This window comes from Misgurnus anguillicaudatus, chromosome 12 (genome assembly GCF_027580225.2).
Source record: "Misgurnus anguillicaudatus chromosome 12, ASM2758022v2, whole genome shotgun sequence".
Classification (NCBI taxonomy): domain Eukaryota; kingdom Metazoa; phylum Chordata; class Actinopteri; order Cypriniformes; family Cobitidae; genus Misgurnus; species Misgurnus anguillicaudatus.
Window position 1 is genome coordinate 12,095,758 of NC_073348.2, and position 12,656 is coordinate 12,108,413.

At 36.7% G+C, this 12,656-nt stretch overlaps 1 long non-coding RNA gene across 1 annotated transcript; it reads left to right on the plus strand.

The window, feature by feature from the left end:
• Nucleotides 1-10,815: 10,815 nt before the first annotated feature.
• LOC141369013 (uncharacterized) lies at nt 10,816-12,454 on the plus strand. The gene is made up of 3 exons (XR_012372472.1): nt 10,816-11,303; nt 11,410-11,451; nt 11,892-12,454. It is a non-coding gene; the product is annotated as an uncharacterized lncRNA (long non-coding RNA).
• Nucleotides 12,455-12,656: the final 202 nt, after the last annotated feature.

Below are 12,656 nucleotides of genomic sequence, written 5' to 3' on the forward strand. Positions count from 1 at the left end.
AAATTTCTTTACAAAAACGAAATTTTTTAAAGCTTTTTGCTCAAAATGTTGTATTTTTGAAGAGAAATATCGATATTTCAGTGGTTAAATTAAGTAGAAAAAGTACATTTATAATGAAAGGTTTTTTCCCCATTTTGTTTGTTTTTTGTTTGTTTATTGTTTGTTTGAAAGCAAAGGGTGTGTTCTTTAATTTGATATAATTTGTATGTTTATATATTTATAGAAAATAATTTTTCCTGCAAGGAATTTTGTGAACATTTTGTTAAAATAACAAAAATGCAGGTGGGTAACTTTTCTCAAAAAGGCTGGCGGTGAATGAGTTAAATACATGTATTTGAAATACTGCCCATCCCTGTGACTCGCTAAGGTAAACTGGTCGGGGTGGATGTGCAAATAATGAAATAATGCATTAGCTTAATCCTATGAAGTCGACGGTCGCGCGGGCTCCGTTTCATAACGTGCACTTGACCGCAAGATGCGCTAACATTACTTCTGATTTGTAAATGGGCATCGCTTATGAAAAAGTACAATGATTTTACCATGGGGCAGATCATCAAGTTTTAGTCAAATAAAAACGGAAAGTTCAATTTCAGTGAAGGGGAATCCACCTGACATCCGAGTGAAGCGGATTAAATGCGTTCTGAAATGACGCACTGTTGATAATTGTCAATAAAATAAAACGTCATATACAAACCACATCAAATAAAGTTTTATAAATGGAGAATATCTAGTGTCTCGAGTGCCCACGTGATAGGTGCCTATGCCATACTGTACTGTAAACAAAGCTACAATAAATGACAGACAGACATACATATAACAGCACTACTGTCACAGTTATGGTTGAATTTAAAGCAGTGTTAACTCTAAAATACTGTCTTAAAGGGATAGTTAACTTAAAACATGTAATTCACTCATAGTTTACATAACAGAACAGACCATCCAAACATTTGAGTTTCTTTATTGTGTGATACACAAGTTATTTTAAAGAGCCCCTTTCATGGATTTCAACTTTTTAACTCTAGTTACAGTATAATGTAGCAGTTTTGAGCATAAAAGGGATGTGCATAGTTACAAAGCTCACAGTCCAATTTAAAGGAAGATATTCCCTTTAACCGAAGGCATTTTTAACGTACTACAGTAAACGCCTGAGATGTAGTTCTACAGTTATTTCCGTGACCTGATGACATAGATGTTTTCATTTGAATAATGCCCGCCCACTAGCTGCTTATACCTGCCCACTTGCTGTTGTCAGAGAGAACTGCTGATTTGTTAACTAGCCCAAGTCTGTTTGCTAACGGTATTGCGGAGTTATTGATTTCATTATGTCTAGAAGAAGCTGTTTTTTATGTGAGGGTAAAATAATATTGTACAGTATGAAGAGTTAGTGAAATAGTGGTTACAGTTTATGCAATAAACAGTTGCAATGCAATTCATTCGCACTGTAACCAGAAACTATATTTCTCCTCTCCTCATTTTTGTGATCACTGCTTCCTTAAACATGTAGAGGTCAAGGCTGGATTTGTGCAACGTTTGTCCCTAAAGGATTAATCTGTTCCTAATTTGTAGTGATTTAGGATCACATTCACAACCAGTACACATTATTATGTGTATATTTATTTGTGTACGATCGCAGTGCTGTGGAAAATATAACAAATTGTTAAAAATAATTAAATAAACTGACATCCTATATGTGAATTTTTCACGCGTATTTGCGCCATATTGTGTGGATAATTCAGTAAATCATACAAAACTATACAATGTAACAATGTAATCGTATCAAATAATGCAGTGTAGTGTTACATTGTAAACTTGTAAACTTCAGAGGACTGTAAAATGGATGGTCTCTTGTGCGTGCACGTTAAATGAAGCCTTTTAACGGACTGTAGTAGGCTGCTGTATGTCTAAACTCAACCTCTGTTTAAACCTGTATAGCTCTAAATCGACAAGCAAATGCATAAACAATTCGTTTTATTCGGTCTATAAAACGAATGAAGCAGTTCTCGCTTATACAAACTCATTTGACAAGAGCCGCGTGCCGCGGTAAAAGTTTAAGTGGAGAGAGACGGAGCTTCTATAAACCTCATAACACCTGATACATTTATACTCAGTGCTGTGTTTCTCAATAACGTTGTTTTTAATGAAACATAGCGTGCTGTGAAGACTTTAAAACCTTTCTTTCTTACGATGTTAGCGGCTGCTGTCCATGGGAATGGGGCTGAATTGGTAGACAGCGATCTTTCTGGATCCATATTTCAAACAGGCATGTTTATACACATCCATACTTATTTATAGATAGATTGTCTATTTAAAGAGAGTTAAAAATATTTTGTATTCACTGCGCCTTTTTTGCAAGAAAGTATTTGTCTACTTTCCTAATAAACTTGACGTTGTACAACAATAGTAGGCGCGAATCTGCATGTTGTGTTAAATCCCATGCGCAACACTCGGATAAATGTAGTGTGTTTAGATGAGAGAGTTTGGTCTGCGCTGTGGAGAACGCGTGTATGATATTTTATTTTAGCTGTTTAGATGTTTGGTGTCTGGACATCGACTGTGTTTATTATTATAAAGCAATTCTGCAGCAAGGTTTGCCGTCATGCTTTTACACAGTGAACGAGAGTAACAGGTTATTATGTGACAGACAACTAGTCCAGTTCTCTTCAGTACACAGCAGAGCTTCACCGAAAATGACTACAAGTGGCCACGATCACAGACTGCTGCACCTGTGCTCTCACTCTGTCTAAAGCCCCGCTGTGACATATAGCGGGTTTACATTACAGACACTAAATATCTATGCAGACACTTAAATGAAGAATTGTAATACACTGATTATTTATTCAGGGGGTTTACCTTTATTTCTGAATATGTAAAAATTACAGAGGTCTGAATTTCGTGACCCTGTTGTTGCAGCCACAACACAGCCGAAGTGTAAGGTGGTTACAAATATACCATTGTGAAGCATCCTGCTCGATTCGTCCTTGGGAAGGAGTATCTGTTAGATTTGTTTCTTTCTGCAAACTCTCTAAATCTGATTCAGGCTCAAACTGCAAGGTAATACCGATGCAATAGCCTACTACAAGCAGTTTACAGAGACAATTGTGTTTGATTATCTGTACACGCATGAGAAGCCGAAACCCGATTATGGTAATGGACTTTTCGAACGCTACAAGGATTGACCAATCGTTTAGAATGCCCGACCAATCAGAGTATACTTGGCGTTTGTGGGGGGTGGGGCTTTGAAGAGACGCCCTGCAATCAAGCGTTTTAGCCAGAGATGTTGCAAATATCTATATTATGAGAAAAATAATGCGTTTTTTAACTTTAATTCAAACAACAGTATTGTGGTAGACCACAACAATAAATATATAAACTTTTTTGTGGTCATTTTAGTGGCTCTTTAAAGTGTTGATATCCACAGTGTCTGGTCCCCAGCCCACTCCATTGTATTTTTTGCTAGTCAGGGGGGAAAAAAATTCTCAATTTTTTTTGTGTGTGTTTCACTCAAGAAAGAAATCATGAAGGTTAGACACAATATGTGGGTCAGTAAATGATAACAGAATGTAATTTGTGGGTTAACCATCTCCCACTATTTAACAGTAATATCACTTTTAACAAATTTGTGCAGACATGCTAAACTTTGGAGAATACAGTATTTAACATTAATAATGTTATTAATCACCATGTAAGGCAAATTTAGTTAAACATGATTTTATTCACATGTATAATTATTTTTAAAGCAGATTATGGCAAGATGGGGAAAAAAGTGAGTGCAATGTGCAGCATGTTACCTTGAAAGTTACCAAGAGGTGTGGGTGTGTGTGCGTGCATGTGTGCGTGCATGTGTTAAATTATGTTAAAACCCGTGTTCTGTCCTTTCGGGCGATGCTACTGTACTTAAAAAAATTTCCAAGGTTGGCAGGTCTGAAACTTGTTAAGCTCATTATTAAATACGTCCATAGCCCACACCCGTCGCTATGGGTGGGCCTTAGGGGGCCGGGCCCGCCCTCAAGGACGCTTGTGCCCCCCCGTATTAAAAAAATACTGTCGTTTTAAATTATTAATGTTGCTAATTTTGTGTTGCATTAATGTTGTATTCTTTATAATTAAAACATTAAAAATATAAAAAAACAATGGTGTGATTTTGTTTGATTGACGGGAATCTAGCTACACTGCAACAGCCTATCACGAGGCTACGTACGACACGTACGTGACGTAGCCTACGTCAGTGTAGCCGCTCAACAGTTACCGCACTTTTTTTAAACTGGATGAGTTTTCGCTTAGCTATACTGCTTTAAGATGGATATTATCCGCAAATGGTTAAAAGCCCAACAACAGTCTCCAAAAGACGCGCAGCAGTCAGACAGAAAGAAACTCCGGTGGCCTTGCAACCAATTTGGCGAGCTGCTCCATTCGTTTTACTTTGTTATCTGACGACGACACCAACGTAAGTCGCTAAAATGTACATTTATAATTGACTGACATGTTTGTCTCAACGACAATGAACCTTCCGACCACCACACAATGTCGCAAGCGCTCTTGGCACACAGAGGAGAGGTTTGAAAAGGACATTGACGCACAAAGGTGAGAGAGTTCGGGTCTTCTCGGGTCCGTTCAGAAAAAACACATTAATTTTTAAATGACCCGAGACCCGCTGCCGCTATTGTTGTACCCGACCCGTGTCCGAGGCACATGTGAAACGTTTAGACCCGAACCCGATCGGGTCTCGGGTCGGACCTCGGGTTTTCGGATCTAAGTGGACCCGTGAAGACCTCTAACGTGGAGCCCGACCCCGGGCCTAACAGACTACATTCAGAAGATATGGACTTGTTCACTGCGGTGATTCAGCTTGCTTCTGAAAAGGACCTCACTCACAAGTTTAATTCCGAGTGGACACTTTATTAATGAGGAGCTTCTGCTCGGAGAAACGCAGCCTGCCGCAGTACTGACAGGAGGAAAGGGAGAGACGACAGCGCTGCCTCCACTGTACCGTAGGTTCAAAGTCTGCGTGCGTGTGTGTGTGTGCGTGCGCACGTGTCTCATGGCAATGCATATCCCTCTGTTGACTGCTTTAAAATGCAATGTTTGAGAGATGTCTCTGGTGTTACATGTAATATGTTGTAAAGATTTATGGATATTCATAAATTTTTTCTATATGTAATGTGGTGTGTAGGCTATAGGCTATAGGCTATCTGGTCATATTGCTGATGGTTGTTTAACGTGATGATTACGTGCTGCGCGAATAGAGTATATATTATTATAAGTATAGAGACAGAGCGCCGTTATGCAAATTTGAAAACCACGCCCACCGGGGGGGAAATCAATCCAACCGTCTCCATTGACTTTGTATTGCGAGAAGCCGCCTCCTTGTCATTTCTGGCTTATAACAAAAAACTGAATAATGCCTAAAAGCTGCTTTGTGACAACATGTACAGCTAACAAGCCAAAGAACCCAGAAATAAGTTTTTATAAGCTGTCGAGCCGTAAAACAAAGCCTTTAAGGAGAATAAAGTGGATCGCCGACTACGTTTCCCCCTAGTGGACACAGTTCTACTAATAGAAGTACTATGAAAAGTTGCCTGTATCCATTTTTGTGTCTTTAATCGCTCGTTTTTTGGGGTCGACAGCTTATAAAAACTTATTTACAGATTAAACTTAAAAACAGAATAATACCTAAAAGCTGCTGTGTGACAAGGTGTACATCTAACACGCCAAAAAAATAAATAAATAATTTTTTATAAGCTGTCGAATTCAAAAAACGAGCGTTTAGACACAGAAATGGAAACAGGCAACTTTTCATAGTACTCCTATTAGTAAAACTGCGTCCAATAGGGGGAAACGTAGTCGGCGATCCACTTTGTTCTCCTTGGGGACTGGGTTTTGCGGCTCGACAGCTTATAAAAACGTATTTCTGGGTTCTTTGGCTTGTTAGCTGTACATATTGTCCCAAAGCAGCTTTTAGGCATTATTCAGTTTTTTGTTATAAGCCAGAAATGACAAGGAGGCGGCCTTTTGCAATACAAAGTCAATGGAGACCATAGCCTACAGCGTTTGCGCGAACAGAACGAATTGTTTAAAAAAACTCTCTCATTAATCTTCATCTAAATTAATAAATAATCAGATATTCGTTTATAATTTCAAATAACAGTATGCTCTATTATTTAAAATTCAGTTCGGACTTAGTTCAAAACAAGCAAAATTATTTTAAACGAGGTAATTAAAAAGATGTAATTCAAATGTTTCAGCTGTTATTTACTAACTTTTTTTATGTTAATTGCAATTCATGTCATAATAATCTTCAGTATAAATTTTGCTTTTAAAATGTTACATTTTCATATTTTTATCTATTTACTTGTTTATTTTATATTCACCTAGATTGACAATGAAGCTGGCTTTAACTTGAAGTAATTAAAAGATCATCTATGACCGAAAGTCACGAAGACACAGAGTTATTAACGAATATTTTATTACCAGAGTGCAGCATTTTATCAAGGTTTTCTGATCTTGTCTAATTAAATAAAACAAAAAAAACTAAAAGTGTAATTTTTTACAGTTGGATTAAAAGAAGTTTGATATTAGGAGCGTTTTAAAACTAATTCCAAAACATTTCAAGTTTCTAAATAAGGGACGCGCAGAAAATGTCATTCATGTAATTTTATAGATTACACTCATTCACTTAACACACATATTATACGTGCTTTAAGGGCTTTATAATTTAGCTGTTACAGTAAACACTTGATTATGTCTGGCCGAATATTTTTTCTGTTATTCGGATGAATTCGTTATTCGTTTTAAAGCCATTATCCGTGCCCTTCCGAATAACGCATTCGGCTTCGGGCACATCCCTTATATATATATATATATATTTGACGAATGCTTATACATTACTTTTTTGTTTCTTCAACTTTAAAGATGAATATTCTCCTTTAGAGATGAGCAATTTTTTGCAATAGCACATTAGGCTATATTCAAAATTTTGAGCTCATAAAAAAGATTTTTCGCTTATTTAAATTACTTGTTTATGTTTTTATACACGTTTAGTTTTGGTGCAATTTCCCAAAAGCTTATAATTAGGAAATACACACAACACGCTTACCTTATATTAAAACGTTCAGATGCAAAAATGAACTAAATGTAAAATTAGATAAACTAGTTAATGATATTGCGTAAATGCGCTCGGTCTCTTCAAAGGTCTTCGCGAGTTATTTTTTTTTTATAAGACTCAGTTATCATACATCACGTCTCTTGAACTGTAAAAAATAAGACAAATGATGCGCGTTTGAGTCAGATTTTTATGAAGAATATGTGACTGTTTATGTAACAGGCAAAGAAAACTTCACCAACGAAATTTTTGCCAAAAAAGCCTGCATTTGTATGACATCAAAGTCTATCGCCTAAACACAGAAATTCCGTGTCATGTTACTTCAATATCATACAGTATACGCTCAGCATGAAGTCAAGCACACAAATTGTCGTCAGTATGGCCTACATGAAACACGACTGCCATCTACAGGTTTTTGTATTTCCTGCGTCCCCCACCGAAGCCTCTTGCGCTGGAATGAGCTTCTCTCCAGGCACGTGCACACATAGACATCAAAGGGGGCTTGAGCACCTGCCCTTTTAATTCCTGGAGAGAAAGTGCCCTTTTTTTCTCGGGTGCTTTTTAAAAAAAAACATAATATGATCTTTATTCATATAACAACTGATGTCTGTCTGTTTCTTGTGTTTTTAACTTATTACTTATTTAATTTAATATGAATTCATTCAGGAAACATTTAAATGAGATTTAAACTCGTAAAAAGAAAATAGCGCTTTTTGTGGTACACAAACGGTTAACAGATGAGTCCCGCCTCCAAAACTCACATCGCTAATATGATTGGCTTTATCTTTCTTAAGTCCCGCCTCTCTAACCTACTTCGCTTTATGATTGGTTGGTCTATACTCGTGTATTGTAGGCTGCATTCGTGCTTGTAAGAAACGCCAAAGCTCTGACAGTCCAAATGAGACGCGATATGCAGGCAGGTTACTGGTAAGTGACTGAGGAAGAAAATATTCTTAAATTAACACTTTTATGCACAAAAATGGAACACGTTGTCACACATAACGATTCAGGGACATCGTTTTCCACGGCAATCCCATATTAACCTGAAGAGTTGCAAACTTGAAACCGTATAGTGTACTGTATGTAGTTTAAACAGACTGCTCATAAAATAATAAAGCACAAACAATAATATAATTGCTAACTACAATAGTAAGCTTTTTTAGTTTGCGTTTTTTTGTAATGGCTGTTAAATATAATGTGTTATCTTGGAGTGCTGGAGGAGATTGGGAAGAAATCTGATGGTTCAGTATTTTACTTGCCCAGTCAGAATTTTCACTGACGTCACAAAAAAGTAAAATATAAAATACAAATAAAATAGGTCTAATCTATATTTGTTGTTTCTGACATGTGTAACCCTAATAAATATGAAACCTAAGATTAAAGGTGCCATAGGATGTGTTGCCATAAAATGTCCGTTTACAACCCTAGAATTTGTCATTTGAATGAAATGGTCTATTTTTGCCCTATTTGAAAGGGTCATGAATAATAATGTTGAGCTCTGCTCTGATTGGCTCTGCTCTGAGGGTCATGCCAGAAGCTCACATTAGTAAACAGACCTTATATGTTGAGCCCTTATCAGACGAAAATACAGATTTTGAGTAACAACTAATTGTTAACTAATAGAACTTTAGCTAAACGTTAGCATATAGCATGTATTGACATGTAGCGCTAACTCAGAAGTCACAACTTTGTTTTTAGCATTTAAACAAATTTGTAAATTAATGTGTAATTTAATGTTGGGGCGTACACCTCGACTTACATCAAGAGTCTGTCGCCCTTAAATTTAGAAATCTAAATTGGTGAATTTAGAAGAAATCTACAGATGCAAACAGATGGAGGATAAACTCTAATAATTTAGTAAATCTGAGTAACTGCATCTGGTACATTAATAAATACAACTAAGTAAAAATAAGTTAACATGAAACATTCAAAATTATTTTTTAGTTGCTGTATTTTGTTAATCATTTTTGCAGTGAATTTTTTTCAGTGAAGTTAACAAAATACAGCAACAGCCCTCTTCAGTTTAGAGTGCATATTTATGTTGATTTTAAAGTGTTGTGTATTCTGATAACACCAAAATAATTAAAATGATGTAGTGCCTTGTGCAAAATAATAAAAAAATTATAAGTAAAACAAGCCCCTCTGCTTGATGCAGTTATTTAGGTTATTCTAAATATTTACTTGAAACAAGTAGAAAATGTTTTCAAAAAATGCACATTGTCGTGTAATGGTTTCCTTTGCTGCTCTGTAAACCTAGCATACTAAGGAGACCATGGTTTCTGCGTGAACTGATTATTTTGTAGACATCTTTTGAAAATGAAACAATTGCGTGAGTTTGAGGAAGATAAAATTAATTAACTTTTTAAATATTTTTTTTAAATGGAAGTCAGAGTTGCGTTAATATATATACTTTTTTGTTAAAAAAAGAAAAAAATACATAATTATGAGAAGTGCCCTTTATTTCACTTGAGCCCCTGCCCCTCAAAATGTCTGTGCACGTCCCTGCTTCTCTCCCATATGTGATTAAACTGAAACTTCATTACGACTGCCACTAGGGGGCGAACTCCGGCTGTCGTTTCCGTATGTCGTGTGTAGTGGAAAGGCGGCTTAAGGCACACACCGAGGGGCAACCTTCCCATCTCTCTGATGAAGCCAATACGGAAGTGACTTAAAGGGATAGTTCGGCCAAAAATTATTTACTCACCCCCAAGCTGTCCGAGATGCATCCCACACAGCAAAAGGACTCTGTGGCGGATCAGCCGCGGATGTATCGGGGCTTCCGCAACGGACCCGTGTCGGCGTCCACTTGCGCGCAGTGACGAATCCGCAACAAAGGCGGATCACAGACCAGCCGTTGCTCCGCGCTGCATCCATCATTAAAAGTCTGATTCAAGCTCCGGGGCGGATCCGCATGATTCACACATGCGTAGACAATTTCACATGCATGAAATCTAATTCACATACACAAAAATATATATATTCGCAAAAAAAACGATGTGCATACACAAAATAAAAATTCATATTCATAAAATACGTTTCACAAACGAAAAAAACAATTCACAAATGTAGAACTGTGTATGAAAAGTTTTAAATTGTGAGTTTATCATGACTGTGAATGTACGAATCGTCTTTTTCGTGTGTGAATTGCTTTGAATTCGTGTGTGTGTTTTTTGAGACTTTGGTGGCAGCGTGCTTCTCCAACGTGGGTCACTCGTACTCTTTAGCCAATCAGATGCAAGCTTACCATTCAACCAATCATAACCCACCAAGAGCGCAGCACTCAAGGAGCTTAGCATTGCACACCTTTTGCGCAATCAACTGAAATGAAGCTTCACATCATCAACCAAGCATGGCGAACGAAGTGCGGGATATACGTGTAAGTTATTACTTTATTTCATATTGTTTCATAATTTAATATCGCTAAAATAACACACATTACACTCGCTGTTTACAAGAGATTCCAGCGATTAACGTGAATGACGTTAATCGTGTTGCAAGACAGACTGTCTTACAACAGTAAGAAGGAGAAGTGTTTTTTAAAGTTAAATCAACAACTTTGAGAGTACGTTAAGTATTCTCATCTCATGCTTAATCCTCGTCTCTGTTTCTGACAAGGTTAATATTGATCTTTGTATTATTTATCTATTTAGTTAAATAGTAAACACTTACAGTAGTCTTTATGTTATGCCATAAAGTGTTTGTTTTTGCAATGTACGTACAGGAATAAGATTGTTACTGACTGTGAGTATTTTTTCAGTAAGGATCAGGTCACTGCATGAGAGATCAGGGTGAGGGCGACTTGTTTCAGGTCGATGAGAAAGTCAAACAACATAAACTGAGTCTATATGAAAACACAAAAGACAGCTAAAATGCATTTTAAGCAGACGTTTTTGTGGGTTCTACATCTGTGCATAGACAGGCTAAATCTGTTCATAAGTGCTTCAGTTTAATGACAGTAGCCTAGTAAATAGAGTTTACATATTTAGAATCAGTTTACATATAACATTGATTCTTAATTCTTGATATTGTTTAATGTCATTTATTCACCGATTGTATTAAAGGACTCTCGTCGTGTAATACTGTCTCAGAGCAGTTGTTCTTGTGTTGCTGGGACAGCACATTGTTGCACTACTCAGAGGTTGTCATCAGTGAATTTCACAGCTGTACTGAAACGGTTGAGAGCTGACACAGACCTAGAACAATGGTAATTTTTATTTAATCTACATTTTACTGTAATGTAGTATTCCAAACTTTGCTGTAATTTTTATTAATGTTAACATGGCCACTGTGTGTTTTCTGTGTATTTTCAGAGGTTCTGTCTCCAAAGAAAGGAAGCTTGCTGATGTATTAAGGTACAACACAAAAATTTTGCAATGTAGTATTTAACACACACACACACACACACACACACACACACACACACACACACACACACACACACAAACACACACACACACACACACACACACACACACACACACACACACACACACACACACACACACGCAGACACACATATATACTTCACAAAAGACATACTGTATGAGATCAGGCTTATTTCACTGAAAATGTTTATGTAACAGATAAAGTCCATACGAGTGGTTATTACAGAACAATCCATTACAATGTACAAAACAATAGTCCTGTCCAGATTGAGGCTGCGGTGTGACATTCAGGACATCAGACGATTAGAAGTATTGCAAATGCCATGTAATAAGAAGCAGTATTTGATAAAAAACTGCGAAAGATTTTACAGACTAAAATGATAGGAATTGACCTTTTTTCATTTCAGGAGTACCTTTTAAAAGAGTGTCACCTGTAAGCTGCCTGACCTCACAGTCCTCAAAGTAGCAGAGGCGTTTAAGGACCTTGCCAGTGCTGTAGCCCCTTCGGTCACCACTATCAGGATGTCACATGTCAATTTTTTGGTGGATTTTGGCTTTGGCAGAGTTTAGTATGGAAGTGTGCTGTCATACCAGCAGCAACAACACGCAACCTTAATCGCTATCAAGATGCCCCATAACTACAACCTCTGCAACTATTTGGATACAGCCTTGACACATCTGTTTGCTTGATAGTTATTTATATTTACATGTTTACATTTCTGAAGTTAAGGTAGTTATTTACAGTATATTACATACATACTTTACTGCAATGTTAATGTTCAAAGTCATTTAGTTTTACATTCATGCAGTGCATGCAACACTGTATGAAAGTTATTTACAGTATATTTAAATACATTACTGCATTGTAAATGTTCAAAGCCACATGTTTACATTCCTGCAATGCATGCAACACTGAATAAAGGTTAATTACAGTATATTTACATTCATTACTGCATTGCAAATGTTCAAAGTCATTTATATTTACATGTTTACATTCCTGCAGTGCATGCAACACTAAATAAAAGTTATTTACAGTATATTTAAATACATTACTGCATTGCAAATGTGTAAAGTCATTATTTACATTCCTGCAGTGCAGGCAACACTGAATAAAAGTTGATTATATACATGTCAATATTATTTATACCTAAACAAAACTAAATGCAATACTT